Source organism: Rattus norvegicus, chromosome 3 (assembly GCF_021556685.1).
Source record: "Rattus norvegicus strain SHRSP/BbbUtx chromosome 3, alternate assembly SHRSP_T2T, whole genome shotgun sequence".
Classification (NCBI taxonomy): Eukaryota; Metazoa; Chordata; class Mammalia; order Rodentia; family Muridae; genus Rattus; species Rattus norvegicus.
Window position 1 is genome coordinate 20303983 of NC_141536.1, and position 8036 is coordinate 20312018.

The 8036-nt window shown below is 40.8% G+C and overlaps 1 pseudogene; it reads left to right on the forward strand.

Moving 5' to 3' along the window:
• The first annotated feature begins 1202 nt into the window (after positions 1-1202).
• On the forward strand, positions 1203-5593 carry LOC148006463 (elongin-B-like; annotated as a pseudogene).
• Positions 5594-8036: the final 2443 nt, after the last annotated feature.

Sequence of the window (8036 nt, forward strand, 5' to 3'; positions counted from 1 at the left end):
GGGTGACATTAAGATTCCCTGCTGCACCGTTACAGGTTGTGACAAATACTTTTAAGGAATGGATGTAAATTGGGCTTTATAGGTTTAGAGGGTCAATTATATCTTATAAATTGGGCCAAAGGTTATTGTGCAGTGTGTCCTTTCATGTAGTGATGTAAGTGTAAGAAAGTGTGGGACAGATGGTCTCTGTGGCCACAGAGTTGGGATGTGTATGTCTGGCATGGAAACCGACTTGGGAAACTGATAGGTAGAGAGATTGCTGCCAGGCTCAGAGAGAAGCCTTTGGCTGTGTTGTATGGGATGGAGCTGAGCAGGTAAGATGTTTTCCTGGCTGATAATTAAGATTTCCATCAGATATCTTGGGGTATTGAGGTGCAGAACCTTGATGGGGAAACAGCAGGCTTTTATATTTTATACTTTTACATGAACAGACAGCGAACCGCCCCAATGAGCAACAGTCCACTAATAATCCAAAGAGTTGAAAGTTTTCATTTCTAAAGAAGAGGAGGGCAGGTTGGGGATTTAGCTCACTTGTAGAGCGCTTGCCTAGCAAATGCAAGGCCCTCGGTTCCATCCCCAGCCCTGGACAAAAAAAAAGAAGAAGAAGAGGAAGTCAGCACCATGATAAGCCATGTGATATCTCAATATTAGGAATTTAAACAAAGAAACAGAGAAGCACCCTGGGCTGGCACATTGTAGATTCCCTGCTGTGTGACAAGTAATGGCAAGTCATAGAGTTAGAGATTTAAAGCTGCTCTTTAAAGTGCGTTGTTTCTACAATCTTTCATGATACTCATATTTCTTTTAACGTGGGCTCCACAGGAATTCTGGGTGGAAATCCTAGTTAGACAAGCTGCTTAGTAAGGACCATTTTATTAACAGGTGAATAAGTTCAATTTTACAAAGAAGAGAGCAAAGACATTGCTTGAAACACGTGGGGATTTTCACCATAGTTTGGTACTTGGAGTTAGTGAACAATTTTTCCCTATCTAAGTAGAGAGTTGTGATAAATACCTTTAACTCTGGTCAGAGTGGATTCAGACATATATTGTGGAAGATATGAAGGTTAATTAAACACCTGTGGCTCTGGGTAGAGAGCTGAACAGATGGATGCATTTTGGCTAATGTCCTGAATTTTAAATTGGTTTTTGGTATTAGACTTGATAGAAGATGTTTAAGTTTGTCTAAAGGAGAGTACAGAGGTTGGAGCCAGAAGCAGCCGCCGGCATGGATGTGTTTCTCATGATCCGGCGCCACAAGACCACCACCATCTTTATGGACACCAAGGAGTCGAGCACAGTGTTCGAACTGAAGTGCATCGTCGAGGGCATCATCAAGCGGCCGCCAGAGGAGCAGCGGCTGTACAAGGACGACCAGCTCCTCAATGATGGAAAAACTCTGGGTGAATGTGGCTTCACCAGTCAGACAGCAAGGCCACAGACCCCAGCCACAGTGGGCCTGGCCTTTCCAGCAGATGACACCGTTGAAGCGCTGCTTATTGAACCCTTCTCCAGCCCTCGGAGCTTCCAGATGTGATGTAGCCACAGGATTCTGGAGGCAGTGCCAATGAACAAGCTGTGCAGTGAGGGCCCCAGGCCTACCCCCTAGAAACCCACTCCCCCATTAAAAAAAGATTTGGCTGTCTAAAAAAAAACAAAAAAAAAAAACAAAAAAAAGGAGAGTACAGAGATTATGAGAATCACATGGGGATTTTCATGCATGGATCGAAACTTAGGACGGGACAAATTAGTCCCTGGATCCACTTAGAGTATCCAATGTTACTTAGTAGTAATTAAGGTTCAATAAAATCTGTGACTCCCGGTAAAGAGCTAAACAGATGGAGATAGATAGATAGATAGATAGATAGATAGATAGATAGATAGATAGATAGATAGATAGATAGATAGATATTTGTCTTAAGGTTAAACAAAAATCTGTTGCCTAACATATGTCCATCTCTAAAGCCCTCTACCCTGAGTCAAAGTCCTGGTTTGATACATGGCGTATTGGTATTAGAATTGATAGAAGTTTTTAAATGTGTTTTATGTGTTAGCCGCTAAAAACCATATCTCTGGTTGATGACGGCCAGCGAGGGTGTGTTGTTACTTTTGATATATTCCAGAACAGGAAGCTCAGATTCTCTTAACGTGGGCTCCACCGGATTATTCGGTTCATTTCCTGATATCATAGAGTACAAAAGTGTATCAGGCTCAATGTTTAGCTTACTTCGTGTGTTAAAAGTCATTTAATCGTCATAATGGGTGTGCCTTTGAGTTTTATGGTTATATTATTAGTCCGGGAAAGAGTATAAGATACAAGCTATTTGGATACAGACTGAGTAACACAGTATTTTGGGACAAATGTTTTGTCTTTGTGCTTTTACAAAGTGTGGTTAGGCTCTGGAAACCTCACAGAGTCCTACTGATCTGATTTGATAGAGGTAGACCTCCTGAAAAAATGATTCAGGAGAATCAAACAGAAAAAGTTATCTGAATCCTAAACGTTTGTCTTGAGAGTTGTATGATGCGAAGTGTGCCTACTTGGACTCCTGGTCTCAAAGACTTTATCAGGCGGGTCCAATCAGGACACACATGCTACAGCATGTGCTTCATTATTCCTACCCCCTACCCAGAAGGATATCTCAACGCCCATGGACAGCTTGAAGAAGTTACAGAAGAGTCTTCGTCCCAGTTCCCTAGACTTTTGGGGGGCTGAAAGGGATTATTCTGAAGTGGTTTTTATGAGGAATTTAGAAATGGTTGTTATTTAACTGGGAGGAAGTAGATAGGGTTATACAGTCATAATCTCATGTGGTAACTAAGCTAGCATCATATCTGTGCTTTGGTATACAATTTATTTGACGAAAAATTGTAAAAGTACAAGTTTTAGAGTCAGTCCTTCTAGTGATGTCATTACAAAGATCTGAGATGATTACACCTCTGATTTAAGACACAAATAACAAATTCATGACTCTGAGTTTGACACTTGAAACTTTCAAGATAATATTTAGGATTTGGAGACAACAGTCCAGATTACTTTATATAGATCGATGTTCTTCAAAAACGTCAGAAATCCACAAAATTTGAGATTTAAATTTATTTATCCTTTGTTGAGACATATCTGCTCCTAACCGTTCCCTTTCCCTGATTTAATGAAGAATTTGAACATCTCGACCTCCAGGTGATGCCATATTTTGTGGCAAGGCAGCCACTGCACAAAGCTGCCTGTTTCATCTGCACACTAATACTGTCCAGAAAAGGACAAGTCATGCAGAATAGTTGACTGATAAGCCCAACCAAGACAGGGTGAACAGCCCTTCCTCATCTGCATTTCCACAGTCTGTCAGTTGATTTGGGGCCAGAAGGCTGAAGTCTTCCCTCACGTGTTGCTAACAGGGTACTGTGCGGGTGGAGAGTGCTCTCTACAACCTCTCAGTTCTAGAAGGTGTTTTAGGCTTCCTATGTGTGTAGATACGAGGCCATTCTCAGATTTCTGACGGGATTGAATACTGATTATAGGCTCATAGCTTATGAGGCTGTTTAACTCTGAACTTATATATATATATATATATATATATATATATATATATATATACATATACATGAATATATATATATTATATATCATTGGAGATTTATGAGATAGTATACAAGCTAGCCAAAATACAATATGGATGTTAAGACTTTCTAAACTTGGAATGGATAACTGAATGTTCTGCTCATCTGACAGTGTTGGACTGGATGTTAGATTTACTTTATGCTTTTAATTACAACACGTTAATAGTTGTGTTCAGGTTGTATTTGAGAGAAAAGTTTGTAATTAGATCAAAATGGTGAAATGTGGAATGTTGTCACAGGTGAGACATTTACAAGGCAAAAGGAGGCTTGTCATTGAATGAGAAGGAAGGATGGGCAGGGAAAAATGTTGAAGGGAGAGGAGGAGACCAGATGGGAAAGGGGGAAGAGATGGGGGTGAGTGGGAGAGAAGCCGGTGCAGGACTATATGGTGGGTGACATTAAGATTCCCTGCTGCACCGTTACAGGTTGTGACAAATACTTTTAAGGAATGGATGTAAATTGGGCTTTATAGGTTTAGAGGGTCAATTATATCTTATAAATTGGGCCAAAGGTTATTGTGCAGTGTGTCCTTTCATGTAGTGATGTAAGTGTAAGAAAGTGTGGGACAGATGGTCTCTGTGGCCACAGAGTTGGGATGTGTATGTCTGGCATGGAAACCGACTTGGGAAACTGATAGGTAGAGAGATTGCTGCCAGGCTCAGAGAGAAGCCTTTGGCTGTGTTGTATGGGATGGAGCTGAGCAGGTAAGATGTTTTCCTGGCTGATAATTAAGATTTCCATCAGATATCTTGGGGTATTGAGGTGCAGAACCTTGATGGGGAAACAGCAGGCTTTTATATTTTATACTTTTACATGAACAGACAGCGAACCGCCCCAATGAGCAACAGTCCACTAATAATCCAAAGAGTTGAAAGTTTTCATTTCTAAAGAAGAGGAGGGCAGGTTGGGGATTTAGCTCACTGGTAGAGCGCTTGCCTAGCAAATGCAAGGCCCTCGGTTCCATCCCCAGCCCTGGACAAAAAAAAAGAAGAAGAAGAGGAAGTCAGCACCATGATAAGCCATGTGATATCTCAATATTAGGAATTTAAACAAAGAAACAGAGAAGCACCCTGGGCTGGCACATTGTAGATTCCCTGCTGTGTGACAAGTAATGGCAAGTCATAGAGTTAGAGATTTAAAGCTGCTCTTTAAAGTGCGTTGTTTCTACAATCTTTCATGATACTCATATTTCTTTTAACGTGGGCTCCACAGGAATTCTGGGTGGAAATCCTAGTTAGACAAGCTGCTTAGTAAGGACCATTTTATTAACAGGTGAATAAGTTCAATTTTACAAAGAAGAGAGCAAAGACATTGCTTGAAACACGTGGGGATTTTCACCATAGTTTGGTACTTGGAGTTAGTGAACAATTTTTCCCTATCTAAGTAGAGAGTTGTGATAAATACCTTTAACTCTGGTCAGAGTGGATACAGATATATATTGTGGAAGATATGAAGGTTAATTAAACACATGTGGCTCTAGGTACAGAGCTGAACTGATGGATACATTTAGGCTAATGTCCTGAATTTTAAATTGGTTTTTGGTATTAGACTTGAAAGAAGATGTTTAAGTTTGTCTAAAGGAGAGTACAGAGGTTGGAGCCAGAAGCAGCCGCCGGCATGGATGTGTTTCTCATGATCCGGCGCCACAAGACCACCACCATCTTTATGGACGCCAAGGAGTCGAGCACGGTGTTCGAACTGAAGTGCATCATCGAGGGCATCATCAAGCGGCCGCCAGAGGAGCAGCGGCTGTACAAGGACGACCAGCTCCTCAATGATGGAAAAACTCTGGGTGAATGTGGCTTCACCAGTCAGACAGCAATGCCACAGACCCCAGCCACAGTGGGCCTGGCCTTTCCAGCAGATGACACCGTTGAAGCGCTGCTTATTGAACCCTTCTCCAGCCCTCGGAGCTTCCAGATGTGATGTAGCCACAGGATTCTGGAGGCAGTGCCAATGAACAAGCTGTGCAGTGAGGGCCCCAGGCCTACCCCCTAGAAACCCACTCCCCCATTAAAAAAAGATTTGGCTGTCTAAAAAAAAACAAAAAAAAAAAAAACAAAAAAAAGGAGAGTACAGAGATTATGAGAATCACATGGGGATTTTCATGCATGGATCGAAACTTAGGACGGGACAAATTAGTCCCTGGATCCACTTAGAGTATCCAATGTTACTTAGTAGTAATTAAGGTTCAATAAAATCTGTGACTCCCGGTAAAGAGCTAAACAGATGGAGATAGATAGATAGATAGATAGATAGATAGATAGATAGATAGATAGATAGATAGATAGATAGATATTTGTCTTAAGGTTAAACAAAAATCTGTTGCCTAACATATGTCCATCTCTAAAGCCCTCTACCCTGAGTCAAAGTCCTGGTTTGATACATGGCGTATTGGTATTAGAATTGATAGAAGTTTTTAAATGTGTTTTATGTGTTAGCCGCTAAAAACCATATCTCTGGTTGATGACGGCCAGCGAGGGTGTGTTGTTACTTTTGATATATTCCAGAACAGGAAGCTCAGATTCTCTTAACGTGGGCTCCACCGGATTATTCGGTTCATTTCCTGATATCATAGAGTACAAAAGTGTATCAGGCTCAATGTTTAGCTTACTTCGTGTGTTAAAAGTCATTTAATCGTCATAATGGGTGTGCCTTTGAGTTTTATGGTTATATTATTAGTCCGGGAAAGAGTATAAGATACAAGCTATTTGGATACAGACTGAGTAACACAGTATTTTGGGACAAATGTTTTGTCTTTGTGCTTTTACAAAGTGTGGTTAGGCTCTGGAAACCTCACAGAGTCCTACTGATCTGATTTGATAGAGGTAGACCTCCTGAAAAAATGATTCAGGAGAATCAAACAGAAAAAGTTATCTGAATCCTAAACGTTTGTCTTGAGAGTTGTATGATGCGAAGTGTGCCTACTTGGACTCCTGGTCTCAAAGACTTTATCAGGCGGGTCCAATCAGGACACACATGCTACAGCATGTGCTTCATTATTCCTACCCCCTACCCAGAAGGATATCTCAACGCCCATGGACAGCTTGAAGAAGTTACAGAAGAGTCTTCGTCCCAGTTCCCTAGACTTTTGGGGGGCTGAAAGGGATTATTCTGAAGTGGTTTTTATGAGGAATTTAGAAATGGTTGTTATTTAACTGGGAGGAAGTAGATAGGGTTATACAGTCATAATCTCATGTGGTAACTAAGCTAGCATCATATCTGTGCTTTGGTATACAATTTATTTGACGAAAAATTGTAAAAGTACAAGTTTTAGAGTCAGTCCTTCTAGTGATGTCATTACAAAGATCTGAGATGATTACACCTCTGATTTAAGACACAAATAACAAATTCATGACTCTGAGTTTGACACTTGAAACTTTCAAGATAATATTTAGGATTTGGAGACAACAGTCCAGATTACTTTATATAGATCGATGTTCTTCAAAAACGTCAGAAATCCACAAAATTTGAGATTTAAATTTATTTATCCTTTGTTGAGACATATCTGCTCCTAACCGTTCCCTTTCCCTGATTTAATGAAGAATTTGAACATCTCGACCTCCAGGTGATGCCATATTTTGTGGCAAGGCAGCCACTGCACAAAGCTGCCTGTTTCATCTGCACACTAATACTGTCCAGAAAAGGACAAGTCATGCAGAATAGTTGACTGATAAGCCCAACCAAGACAGGGTGAACAGCCCTTCCTCATCTGCATTTCCACAGTCTGTCAGTTGATTTGGGGCCAGAAGGCTGAAGTCTTCCCTCACGTGTTGCTAACAGGGTACTGTGCGGGTGGAGAGTGCTCTCTACAACCTCTCAGTTCTAGAAGGTGTTTTAGGCTTCCTATGTGTGTAGATACGAGGCCATTCTCAGATTTCTGACGGGATTGAATACTGATTATAGGCTCATAGCTTATGAGGCTGTTTAACTCTGAACTTATATATATATATATATATATATATACATATACATGAATATATATATATTATATATCATTGGAGATTTATGAGATAGTATACAAGCTAGCCAAAATACAATATGGATGTTAAGACTTTCTAAACTTGGAATGGATAACTGAATGTTCTGCTCATCTGACAGTGTTGGACTGGATGTTAGATTTACTTTATGCTTTTAATTACAACACGTTAATAGTTGTGTTCAGGTTGTATTTGAGAGAAAAGTTTGTAATTAGATCAAAATGGTGAAATGTGGAATGTTGTCACAGGTGAGACATTTACAAGGCAAAAGGAGGCTTGTCATTGAATGAGAAGGAAGGATGGGCAGGGAAAAATGTTGAAGGGAGAGGAGGAGACCAGATGGGAAAGGGGGAAGAGATGGGGGTGAGTGGGAGAGAAGCCGGTGCAGGACTATATGGTGGGTGACATTAAGATTCCCTGCTGCACCGTTACAGGTTGT